The sequence below is a fragment of the Lissotriton helveticus genome, chromosome 4_1 (assembly GCF_964261635.1).
Source record: "Lissotriton helveticus chromosome 4_1, aLisHel1.1, whole genome shotgun sequence".
In the NCBI taxonomy this organism is placed as follows: Eukaryota; Metazoa; Chordata; class Amphibia; order Caudata; family Salamandridae; genus Lissotriton; species Lissotriton helveticus.
Genome location: NC_136063.1, coordinates 7804439 through 7817306, shown reverse-complemented (window position 1 = coordinate 7817306; position 12868 = coordinate 7804439). Strand labels below are relative to the sequence as shown.

Here is a 12868-nt window from a genome sequence, read left to right as displayed (position 1 = left end):
TCAGGGGGCGACAGGTAGGCCCAGCTGAAGGCAGGTGATGCGCAGGGCAGCTCAGTCCAGTACCTGGTCCCAGGAAGTAGGTTTCTTGGCGCTTGGATGGTTCTGCGCCCTTGGTTGCTTGTTTCTTGAGGTTGAAGAAGAGGGGGGGGGAAATGAGTTGAGGGCCTGAAGAATTTCTCCTCAGTCACTGCAGATGGGCCCTGGGGTTCCCTACCACTGGGCCAGGTCAGGGGGCTAGATTTGGACACCTCACCCATCTTAAGAGGCAGCACCTAGATCCTGTCACTCCCAGTAGCATATGTTCCTCACTAGGCCCTCCCGCCTAAAACTCCTGCGTGGGTTCCCCAGGTCAGTGATGCCCCAACTGACTGGAAAAAGTTCCCTCCCTGGCTTATATATGCCCAGGTCAGGTGACCACTCTCTAAGGCGGGAAAAGTTAGGTCCGCCTTCCTTCTGGAAGGTTCCAGGAGCTTCCCCACTCTACCTATGGACAGGGGCTGGGTGGCAGGTGTTGCAACATTGTATGGGGACCAAGCCTGCTCCTGGCAACTAGGGTGCTACACTAAAAAGACCACGCTGCAGTAGCAGGGGCCAGTGGCAGCCATGTTGGAAGTAGAGAGCACCTGCACCCTAACACAGGTTAGCTGTGAAAAGGTGCCCGAAGACCTAACGGCCAACAAAAAAATAGGTGGAAAAAATGAGGCCAGGGCAAAAAGTCACGGGGAAAGATCACCCTAAGGCTGACAGGTCTAACACTCCCTATTTTTGGGGTCCCCCAGTATATCATTCCAGGGGTTGCAACGGGTGCTCTGAGTAGATCATGGAGCTCCTCCACAACTATAGCACTGAGGGATCTCCATTGGCTGCCAATAAAAGAGCGGATAAGCTTCAAGTAATTATGCATCGTCTTCAGAGCTGTTCTTGGGAGCGGACCATTACCCTTGCAGGAAAAATTTAACTGGTATGAGCCTCCCAGACAATTACGGTCTGCTAACACAGGCTTAATATCTATTCCCAGATTTAAACGATCTGGAATGGGGGGCAGAGCTTTCAGTGTAGCAGCTGCACAGTTATGGAACGGGCTGCCACTGACCCTTAGGTTAGCTGACTTCTTGATGGATTTTAGAAAGAGGTTGAAAACCCTATTGTATCCCAGAAGTTAATCAATCTGTCGTCACCACCTGAGCCGTAGGTACAGTTGTTCCTTGATTGTCTGAGTGCCAGATACCTGTAGGGTGATAGTAGCGCTATACAAAAACTCACTACAATACAATACGATACTCTTCCCATGGGGCACAGAATCAAGACTGATTTGCATATGGCTGGGTTCAAACTGGAATGGCATGGTGAGCCATAGAAAGATGGATTTAGGCCCAGATCTCTGTACTGGGTTGAATGTATGACATTGTACTGCATTCGGTCCATAAACTGTTGTTTTGCATTTGTCACCCCGAGTGGGCTGGGTATGCTCAGACGTGAGTCCCGTGCTCTCCATGCCACTGGAATCAAGCTATCCAGGCTGAAGAGGGTTGAAAGCCCGAAACCGGTCCTAGCATGCTTGTTTCCAGTCCAGTGAGGACCTGGCTTGGCAGTTCAGGCTGGACGGTTCCCATGGGGCACAGGGTCAAGACTGATTTGCATATGGCTGGGTTCAAACTGGAATGGCATGGTGAGCAAAAAAACTGTGGATTGAGGCCCAGATCTCTGTACTGATTAAGTGTATCTTAGTGAATAGATGGGTTAGTGAGTAATGTTTAAATATACACATTTCTGTATCAGTCTCTCACCTTGTGTATAAGTGGCCGCATGGGTTGGTGAGTAGCTACATAAGTGTCTATATGGGTTATTAGTTGGTTTTTTGAGTATCAGTATGAGTGTCTGAGTGTCTGTATGGTTCGGTGGGGGTCCTATGTAGTGAATAGATGCATGAATGACTGACTCACTGCTTGTATGTGTTGAAGACAGCATATTTGCAGGAGTGTATGGGTGGATGAGTGTGTGTATGGGTGTGTTAGTGAATGAATGACTGTCTCAATAGTGTCTTTATGAGTAACTACATATGTTTTGAACTAGTATATATGAGTATTGATGTATATAAGTGAGTAAATGTGAGAGTGAGAGATTGGAAGAGTTCCTCTATAAATTAGTATGTGTTTCTATAAGTGATTGCTTAAGAGAGTAAGTATGTGTAAGTTTCTGTAGCAGTAAGTGTGGTGGTGTCTAGATATCTGTATATGCAATTTAATGGATGTTTGATACTTTGTTTGCGTGTGTGAATATGTGTGAGAGTAACTCTATGGATGAGTATCATTGTGTAACAGGATGTATAGGTGTATGAGTACATATGATGAGTGAGTACATGTATGAGTGACTGTATAGGATTGTTGGTGAATGAGTGTATGTGTGTGTAGATCTAGGATATACTAAATAGGTATGTTATGAGTGGTATTGGTATGTCCATTATTTTGAAAATGTTAGTTTCTATTTTTGAGTGTGTGTATCAAAGGTTATATTAGGGTGAGAGGAGGTCTGCCTCACAAGGATAATGTCATCAGTGATGTCATCAGTGATGTAATATGTGACGTCCTCAGCCGTGCATTCCTGGCGCGCGAGTTATAGTTAGCTGAACTAACTATAACAGGGAATTTCAATGGTTTTGTAGGAGCGAAATGTCCAACTAATTATAACACCCCTGAAACCTATGGTTTTCGCAGTGAATAAATATATATATATATACCTCGTATGTGCAATGCGGATTCTGGCCTTTTCAGACAGTGGCCAAGGTGGGGGAGGCTACCCCGTAAATAACACTCAACACAAATCTCCTCAAATTAACGCTTCACCAAAAAACGGAAGACGGCCAGGGCACAATTCCTCTTAGCATAATTGTATTCATCAAGCAGCAATAGAAAACATCCAACGCATTTTGAAGCTCGTGCTTCTTGGTCACGGGAGGTGCAGTTTGTCCCTGCACCTCAAGGTACCTGCCACAAGCTGCAGGGATCAAAAGGGGGCAAAATAGGTGCCCTCTCAGCCTCTAACCGGTGGTCGTGCACCATCGGGGGCTCTGATACATGCCCACAAACACACTTTCCAACATGGTTTCCAAGTTGGACAGGCTGGCATAAAAACCATGTCGGAAACCATGATCGTAATCGGAAAGATCCGCCCTTTAGATTACTTGCCAGCCTCCGACTGGCAGACCAGCTGGTTTACTTTCTGATTGCCTCCAACATATTGAGTCAGTTAGAAAGTAAAGCGATGCGGCCTTAAAGACTCCGACTGCAGTCGGAGCCTTTACAGGTCATATCGTCATCCCCCCTTAGAGTCACTGGATGTTGTCACCAGTGATGTAATTTGAGATGTCATCAGTGATGTCACTGACCATATCATGAGTGATGTAGTATGTGAGGTCTCAAGCAGTGCATTGCGGGGGCGCAAGTTATAGTTAGCTCAGCTGACTATAATGGCTGAATTTCTCTGGATTTGTACAAGTGAAATGTCATACTAACTATAATGCCCATGAAACCTGTGGTTTGTCAGTACATATATATATAGCACAGCGACATCAATTATACGCAAAATATTATCCTGCTCCACCATTCCTACAGAGGGTTAATGTGCAAAGAATGGAGTCATCTAGAATGTATGGTGTAAACGATATTATGCAATTCACCTGTTTCTCAAAGGCTTCATCTTGTAATATACATTTCAAATTACATCCCAAGTCTGTTTCAGGGTCAAAATTAATGAATTAAAGAGTGTGCAGTAAAATGTTAAGAATAATGCTGTCTCACACCTATCCACATAAAAGGTTCCCATCACTTCAACCAAAGAATAATATCTTGTCTTAGGGCGCTGACGTTTGAGAGTTTACAGAACAAAGCGGGCTCGGACCCAGCATGCGTATGCTTAGATTTGATTAAAGACTAATTAAAGCCCCTCTTGATGCTCTGGTCATTATATAAAGTTGAGCACCAGAGGAAGGCCATTCGTGTATTTGACAGAGAAGGAACAAGGGCCACACAGACCATAGCCCAGGTGATCAGAAAACAAGAAGAAGATGAGAGAGGAGGAAGGAAGCGGCAGACTCCCTGAGGGAAGCATGGTCCATGAGAACCAAGAAGAAGAAGGGAGAGGGGAAGAAGCTGGCAGACTCCCAGAGGGAAGCAGGGTCCATGAGAACCAAGAAGAAGAAGGGAGAGGGGAAGAAGCTGGCAGACTCCCAGAGGGAAGCAGGGTCCACAGGAACCAGGAAGAAGAAGGGAGAGGAGAAGGAAGCCGGAGACTCCCCGAGGGAAGAAGGGTCCACAGGAACCAAGAAGAGGAAGGGAGAGGAGAAGGAAGCTGGCAGACACCCTGAGAGAAGCAGGGTCCACAAGAACCAAGAAGAAGAAGAAGAGAGAGGAGAAGGAAGGTGGCAGACTCCCTGAGGGAAGCAGGGTCCACAAAAACCAATAAGAGGAAGGGAGAGGAGAAGGAAGCTGGAGACTCCCTGAGGGAAGCAGGGTCCACAGGAACCAAGAAGAAGAAGAAGAGAGAGGAGAAGGAAGCTGGAGACTCCCTAAGGGAAGAAGGTTCCACAGGAACCAAGAAGAGGAAGGGAGAGGAGAAGGAAGCTGGCAGACTCCCTGAGAGAAGCATAGCAAACAAGAACCAAGAAGAAGAAGGGAGAGGAGAAGGAAGGTGGCAGACTCCCTGAGAGAAGCAGGGTCTAGAAGAACCAAGAAGAAGAAGAAGAGAGAGGAGAAGGAAGGTGGCAGACTCCCTGAGTGAAGCAGGGTCCACAAAAACCAATAAGAGGAAGGGAGAGGAGAAGGAAGCTGGAGACTCCCTGAGGGAAGCAGGGTCCACAGGAACCAGGAAGAAGAAGGGAGAGGAGAAGGAAGCCGGAGACTCCCCGAGGGAAGAAGGGTCCACAGGAACCAAAAAGAGGAAGGGAGAGGAGAAGGAAGCTGGCAGACACCCTGAGAGAAGCAGGGTCCACAAGAACCAAGAAGAAGAAGAAGAGAGAGGAGAAGGAAGGTGGCAGACTCCCTGAGGGAAGCAGGGTCCACAAAAACCAATAAGAGGAAGGGAGAGGAGAAGGAAGCTGGAGACTCCCTGAGGGAAGCAGGGTCCACAGGAACCAAGAAGAAGAAGAAGAGAGAGGAGAAGGAAGCTGGAGACTCCCCGAGGGAAGAAGGGTCCACAGGAACCAAGAAGAGGAAGGGAGAGGAGAAGGAAGCTGGAGACTCCCTGAGGGAAGCAGGGTCCACAGGAACCAAGAAGAAGAAGAAGAGAGAGGAGAAGGAAGCTGGAGACTCCCTAAGGGAAGAAGGTTCCACAGGAACCAAGAAGAGGAAGGGAGAGGAGAAGGAAGCTGGCAGACTCCCTGAGAGAAGCATAGCAAACAAGAACCAAGAAGAAGAAGGGAGAGGAGAAGGAAGGTGGCAGACTCCCTGAGAGAAGCAGGGTCTAGAAGAACCAAGAAGAAGAAGAAGAGAGAGGAGAAGGAAGGTGGCAGACTCCCTGAGTGAAGCAGGGTCCACAAAAACCAATAAGAGGAAGGGAGAGGAGAAGGAAGCTGGAGACTCCCTGAGGGAAGCAGGGTCCACAGGAACCAGGAAGAAGAAGGGAGAGGAGAAGGAAGCCGGAGACTCCCCGAGGGAAGAAGGGTCCACAGGAACCAAAAAGAGGAAGGAAGAGGAGAAGGAAGCTGGCAGACACCCTGAGAGAAGCAGGGTCCACAAGAACCAAGAAGAAGAAGAAGAGAGAGGAGAAGGAAGGTGGCAGACTCCCTGAGGGAAGCAGGGTCCACAAAAACCAATAAGAGGAAGGGAGAGGAGAAGGAAGCTGGAGACTCCCTGAGGGAAGCAGGGTCCACAGGAACCAAGAAGAAGAAGAAGAGAGAGGAGAAGGAAGCTGGCAGACTCCCTGAGGGAAGAAGGTTCCACAGGAACCAAGAAGAGGAAGGGAGAGGAGAAGGAAGCTGGCAGACTCCCTGAGAGAAGCATAGCAAACAAGAACCAAGAAGAAGAAGGGAGAGGAGAAGGAAGGTGGCAGACTCCCTGAGAGAAGCAGGGTCTAGAAGAACCAAGAAGAAGAAGAAGAGAGAGGAGAAGGAAGGTGGCAGACTCCCTGAGTGAAGCAGGGTCCACAAAAACCAATAAGAGGAAGGGAGAGGAGAAGGAAGCTGGAGACTCCCTGAGGGAAGCAGGGTCCACAGGAACCAAGAAGAAGAAGGGAGAGGAGAAGGAAGGTGGCAGACTCCCTGAGAGAAGCATAGCAAACAAGAACCAAGAAGAAGAAGGGAGAGGAGAAGGAAGGTGGCAGACTCCCTGAGGGAAGCAGGGTCCACTGGAACCAGGAAGGCTCATGAGGGTATGAACATGGCTGTGAAGAAAAGTGAGCTTACTGCTCGCCGGATTGACTTTAGTCCACACCCATTGCTTAGCAAGCTTCAGCAAGGTTTTAGTAGGCTTTGATCATGTTGCCCCAATTTAGAGCTGAATTCTTTTCAAGAGTTTTAATTTATATCATAAAATTGATTTATTATTTTCAAGATAGCATTTAAAAATCATCATGACAAAAGTGTAATATGAAGGAATTTGACGCAGGTAAGAGCTGATTTCTCTTTCACTGCCCCCCCCAATAGTTCTAAATGTCTTATTGTTTGCATGCTTTTAAAATGATAAAACTTTTAAAGTCAGATACATCGTATGAACCTTGTGTTTTCCGGTTCAAAATGTGAGATTCTTGAATGTTAAAACCATTTTGCATGAGAACCTTTTTAAGAAAATCCTCTTTAAGGCAGAACAGAGGAAGCCTGACATCCCCAACCTTGTGAAATGTTGCTCCAAGGCACGCGTACATCATTAGATACCCTCCCTTTTTTACCAGAGGGGAGACATTCCCGAAAGCATCGCTGTAGGACGTCTCATCTGCTGCAAAGTTCTCAAAGTAGGACAAGACCAGACAGTCCACGGGGGGCAGCACGTTGGGCGCCACTGGATTGCTGATCATGAAATCACATGGAAGAACATGTTTGACTTGTTTTCGGAACACAACTTGTATCTGATTCAAAACACCACTGAAAATAAATATATATGTCATTACTAACATGCAATTAATTATTCATGAACAGCTTGTGTGCATCCTAAGCTGCCATCATTGTTACCAGATATGACAAAACAAGTTATAACGTCTCAAGATGGGCTCTGCTGTACACTTTGCATCACATACTTCTCGGTGTGATTTTATACGTTTGTTGAAAGTATGAAATTCATCCGGGATATAAGAGTAAAGTTCCACAAATATTTGTGCTGTAGACTTTGTATCACAACTTCTCTAGAAAAATTCACCTGTATGATTTTATAAATGAGTTGACACTCACCTGCTAATGCACAACAGATTATACGCTTGCCACATCCACTGCCTGGCCACTTCTAGTGTCACAAAAAGAATGGGGAATATTTACAAGCCCCTATTGCCACAGGAACATCACTTTTAATGATGTTCCTGTGGTGATAAACCATTCGCCCGTGCAGGAAGGTGACCCTTCCAGCACATAGTTCAGATGCGGACACTTTAAAACTGCTAGATATTACTTCCGTGTTTGGCCTATCTCCTTATGTGGTAGGACCGTCTCATAATAAAGGCCACACGCTTGACCAAATTTTTTCTACCGTTCCTATCTGTGTCGACCTTCCCATGCCAGTTTTGTGGTCAGATCATTTTCTCATCACTTTTTCCATCTCTGTCATGACTCCATCACGGTCCCAACCAGTAGGGTCGCTAAAGCCTCTCTCTAAACCTTTCCATCTTCTTACTAGAGAGATGCTATCAAATGTTCTAACTAGTTTCCCGTGTCCCACCTCTAACAATGTAGAGGAGTACATCGATCTCTTCCAAAATTGGTTCACAGACCGTCTAGAGAGCTTGATTCCAGCCAAGAAACATACTTCTGCAGATAAGAGAACATCTGCTCCTTGGTTTACCCCTCACCTAAAAAAAGCACGACAAGATCTCAAGAAAGCAGAAAGAGCATGGAGGCGATCCTATGATTTTTCCGAGAGGTTAAATTTTAAGACGCAGACTCGGGCATACCATAAATTAATTTGGAAAGGTAAAAAATCCTATCTGGAATCCAGAATCAATGAAGCGGAGCATTCTAGCAAGGAAATTTTTAGGGTGGTTAAGGACTTCACCTCTCCCTCTGCTTATACTCCGACCCATGTTCACTCCGAAATTTGGTTGAAGGAATTAGCTGTCTATTTTGTGCAGAAAATTACCTCTATTCAATCTTCCCTCCAGGCCACTTTTCAGCAGCATACGACAAGTCTGGCATGCCCCCTGCCAGATCATGGCCCCTTTCTGTCCAATTTTCCCCCATTAGATCTAGAGAGTTCTCTTGCCATTCTGACAAGTCTCAAATCCGGATCTCCACAGGATCCTTGCCCTGCCAAGTGTCTAGCAAATATGGCACCTGCTCTAAATGACTTGATAAATCCCATCTTGAATCTGTCACTCTCTTCTGGGATAGTTCCCAAAGCTTGGAAGAGTGCTATGATCCTACCACTTATAAAAAAAACGGCGCTCGACCCTGCGGTTCATGCAAACTACAGACCCATCTCCTTACTCCCTGCTCTGGCGAAAGTGACAGAAAGGTATGCTCACAGATCTATTTCCAATTTTATCGAAGAAAGGGGTCTGTTGCATGGTACTCAATCCGGCTTCCGTGCAAACTTCAGCACGGAGACCGCGCTCCTTGAAGTCACAGATGCCATCAGGGAGGAGTTGGATGCTGGTAAAAAAGTGGTATTGATTATGCTGGATCTGTCGGCGGCGTTCGACACCGTTCCCCACGCACTTCTTCTCTCCAGACTCTGGGACTTCGGTCTGCGGGGAACGGTGTGAAACTGGCTCAAGTCCTTTGTAGCCGACCGCCGGCAGACAATCTGGGCGCCACCTTTCTCTGCTGAAATGTCACCGCTTGAAGTGGGGGTCCCGCAAGGTTCCATCTTAAGCCCCCTTCTGTTTAACATCTTTATGGCCCCCCTGGCGGTGACGGTGGAGTCTTTTGGCGCCCGGATTGTCAGCTATGCTGATGACACCCAGCTCCTCTTTGTAAGTAATGGGGATGGTCAGTTTGATGGTGTCCAGGTCAACGGATGTTTGAGTGCTATTTTTGAGTGGTTTGGATGCCATGGGCTGAAGTGCAACGCCGACAAGTCGGAGCTGCTCTTCTTTGGCTGTACATCTGAATCCGATTGGAAAACCTGGTGGCCGAAAGATATGTCTCCTCCCACTAGCTCGTCTGCGAAAGCCAAAAATCTGGGAGTGGTGATTGACAACAAGCTATCTTTCGGACCACATATTTCATCTCTCACTGGGAAATGTTTCGGCATCCTGCGGATGCTTCGCAAATTTCTCCCCCTAGTCTCTATCCAGCACAGAAAAATTATTGTCCAGGCACTGATCTGCTCCAGGCTGGATTATGCAAACATTCTGTTTTTGGGACTTCCCAAATATCTGGTCAGGCGTTTGCAAATCGCCCAGAATTCTGCAGCCCGAGCCATTTTTGGCCTTCCAAGGAAAGCCAGAGCCACGGATCTTCTCGCCACATTGCATTGGCTTCCAGTTGCAAAAAGGATTTTATTTAAAACACTGACCACGACTTTCAAGGCCTTGCATGGCATAGGCCCCAAATATATCTCCAAACGACTGTCTTGGTATACACCTCTCAGATCTCTCAGATCCTCGTCCTTATCAAAAATGAGTGTTCCCACTATCAAACGGGCAAGAGTAGGAGGACGGTCTTTTCGGCACTTAGCCCCTCATGCATGGAATGATCTTCCAATCTCTTTAAGACAGACTTCCAGTCTTCTGTCTTTCCGTAAGGCCCTTAAGACTTGGCTCTTCCCGTAATCTTTGAGGCTGTTTTTATGTCTGTATGCCCTTTTGGTGTTATGTTTTCTCCCCATCTTCGGTTGGGAGTCTTCGTCAAAGCGCCGGGATACTCCAGTGGAGTGGCCGTGCGCTATAGAAGTGTATAAATAACATAACATAACATAACATAACATAAACAATCATTTTAAAAATGATGTGTTGCAACTTCTATGTGTGCTGTACAATGCAGTACATATCAAATTTACAAATTGCCATTCTAGATTGTTTATGTGCAAGAAGAGACACCTTCCTGCACATAAACAATATTTAGCTCAATGCATGCACCCTTGTACGATGGTGCAAGGGTACCTGTGTTGGAGCAAGGCCGCTGAATTTAGCGCCAGGGCAGGGGAAAGTGCAGCAATGAGACTGATTAGCGAAAAAATCGATCCATCATAATATCGAGTGTCAGATATTGTGAAATGGAAATAGTGAGTGCAAGATTATCGGTGTCAAGAATATTTTTTTGAAGGTAAGTAATATTGATTTAAAAAATATAGAAGTTGTTAATATCGTTTGCAAAAATGTAGTTGTTTAAAATATCGATTTTTGAACTAGTGTTATTTATTTTAGTATATATTTTACATTTATATGACATAATTCTTTTGTTTCATGATTGTTTATGAATCTTACTATATAAGTAAAATTTTTAGTAGGTATGAAATTTAATTTCATTTCATTGTGTGCTTTTTAGTTCTCTAGCTGGTTGTGGGTTTATAGGGGTTTATAGTGGGAAGTAATTTAATTATAATAAATTAATGAATATTATTTAATTGATATGTTTTGTTAATAGTGTTATTAATTTTTTATGAAAATGTTTTTTGCGGGTTGTGGCATTTATAGGGGTAAGTAGTGGAAATCCATTATTTTTAATTACATAATAATTAGAAGCAAATGCATATTATTATTGATATGTTATTATGTTAAACGTGTATATTTTTTTTATTTTGGGGTGCAGGTTGTGGGGTTTATATGGGGAAAGGGTGGAAAGTAGTTTATTTTCAAATAATCAATAAGTTATGGTTAATTAATATTAATTAATTAATTGATTATTAATTTTTTTAATTGTTTAACTAAATGTTGGAGGTGTGAATTGTGGGTGGGTTATAGGGGTAAATGGTGGTGAGTAAATTATGTAATTTTATTTGTTAACTATCTGTTAAATACTAATAATTATTTAAATGTAAATTAATATATTTAATTGAGGTTTTTTTGTTTAATTTTAGGTTGGGTTGTGGGGTTTATAGGAGTAAAGGGTGCAAAGTCAATTAATTTAAACAAATTAATATTTAATTGTTCATATATAATATGTGTTTAATTGATAAATAATTATGTTAATTGAGGAATCAAATTATTTTTTTATTTAGATGTGAGTTGTAGGTTTTGTATGTGTATGGGATGTGATGTAAATTAATTATTAAATATTTTTAATTTGTTTAAATAATTTTATTTTGTTTAAGATATTTGACTTGCTTTTAATGTTATACTGACAGGAGTGGAAATAGTAAAGGTTACCCCTACACAATTAAACACAGTCAGACGTTTTTACCTTGGAACTAAATCTAAAAAATGGAAGTAAAAAATCCTCAGCTTGGCAAGGCAGCAGGCAGTAGCCGAAGAGGACTCCATGAGGTTGAACAGCCATTGCATTCTGTCCCAGTAAAGCTGTTAATTTTGACAGGAAAAGGTCAAAGAGGGGGAAATTTTGATTTTGCACCAAGGGAAGTCCTCTTGCCAGCCAGATACTGTTGGCGCATACACCTGGTCAAAATGTGTACGTTTGCACTTAGTCTCTTTTTTGGAGCTCCCTATCCTTCAGCAGGGCGAGATTGCAGGCTGTAGTCAATGAGGCTGTGCACCTTCTCTACCAGGTCCATCTGAATCGGATGTACCGCCACAGACAAGCTCTGAGTGGGAGCAACCTGAATCCTTAGCCCAGCAGCAACAAACCTTGAGATAATGACCTTCACAGGTTTGTCCTATTCCTCTGGAGATTTTGAAGTTGAAAAGGTTTCTGAGTCCCAGTTTCCCACTGATCGTAGAAGCCTAGCCAGACATCCGAGGATTCCAGGACCCCAAAAAGAGCAACATTCGTGAATCAGGACTCACTCCAGCAGACGCCGGCAGTAGATTCTGTTGGAATTAGTCCGTTGGACAGTTGGAGAAAGAGGCCTCTTCGAGCTTTTTGTGTCTCTCAACTTGAACAGGAGAACATCCTTATGACTATTGGGGTCCATGTCTGTGCCCTCCGTACAAAACAGTGCAGGTCCTGTCCTTCGTGTCTCCTGTCATGTCACAGGTTTTGTCCTCTTGTGGTCTTCCTCAGTCTCATTAGTGTTCTGAATAGTGTGCCAGGACATGCCACATTTATGTCTGGCACTGCCTTGTGGGAGGGAGGGAGTCCTAGCCCCTTCCTAACCAATGGGGTAAAAGACCCCTAGGGTAACCCTACCTACTTTTGATGCGCTTCTTATTGGTCCCTCTGCAAAGAATATTACAGTACCCCATACTCCTAACACCTAAAATGTGGAAACCCTTCTCCCTGCGTGCAGATCCTGTGTGCCCACCCAGAGGTATGGCCAGGATAATGAGCAGCTCTCCCCCATGGATGTGTTTCCTGACTGGGAGGACCAAAGAAGGGGCCTCTCCAGGTATCACCTGATGTCTGCGTGTGATAGGAGAGGCCTCTTGAAGTAAAAATAAGTTCTGGACACAACAAATGGTCATCCTGCCAGAGTAATGAAAACACCTCCAACATCAAGGCATTTATCTCTGCCCTCGGAGCAGTTTTCACACCTCATTGAGGGTGATTCACCAGACAGAAGGCACATGTAAAGAGTCCTTATAATGCCAAGATAGGGCAATAGAAGTGTTTAAATTTGGGTTCACCCATTCCACTTTTTCTATGAACCAAATCAATACCGAGATAGCCTACTGC

General features: G+C 44.7%; 1 pseudogene across 1 annotated transcript in view; it reads right to left on the bottom strand.

Moving 5' to 3' along the window:
- Window positions 1-6639: 6639 nt before the first annotated feature.
- The window catches only part of LOC144826874 (uncharacterized), a 40518-nt pseudogene continuing 34289 nt past the window's right edge, over window positions 6640-12868 (bottom strand). The window contains exon 4 of the transcript XR_013609964.1: window positions 6640-7072. The product of XR_013609964.1 is annotated as an uncharacterized LOC144826874 (transcript). The remainder of the gene's footprint in view (window positions 7073-12868) is intronic.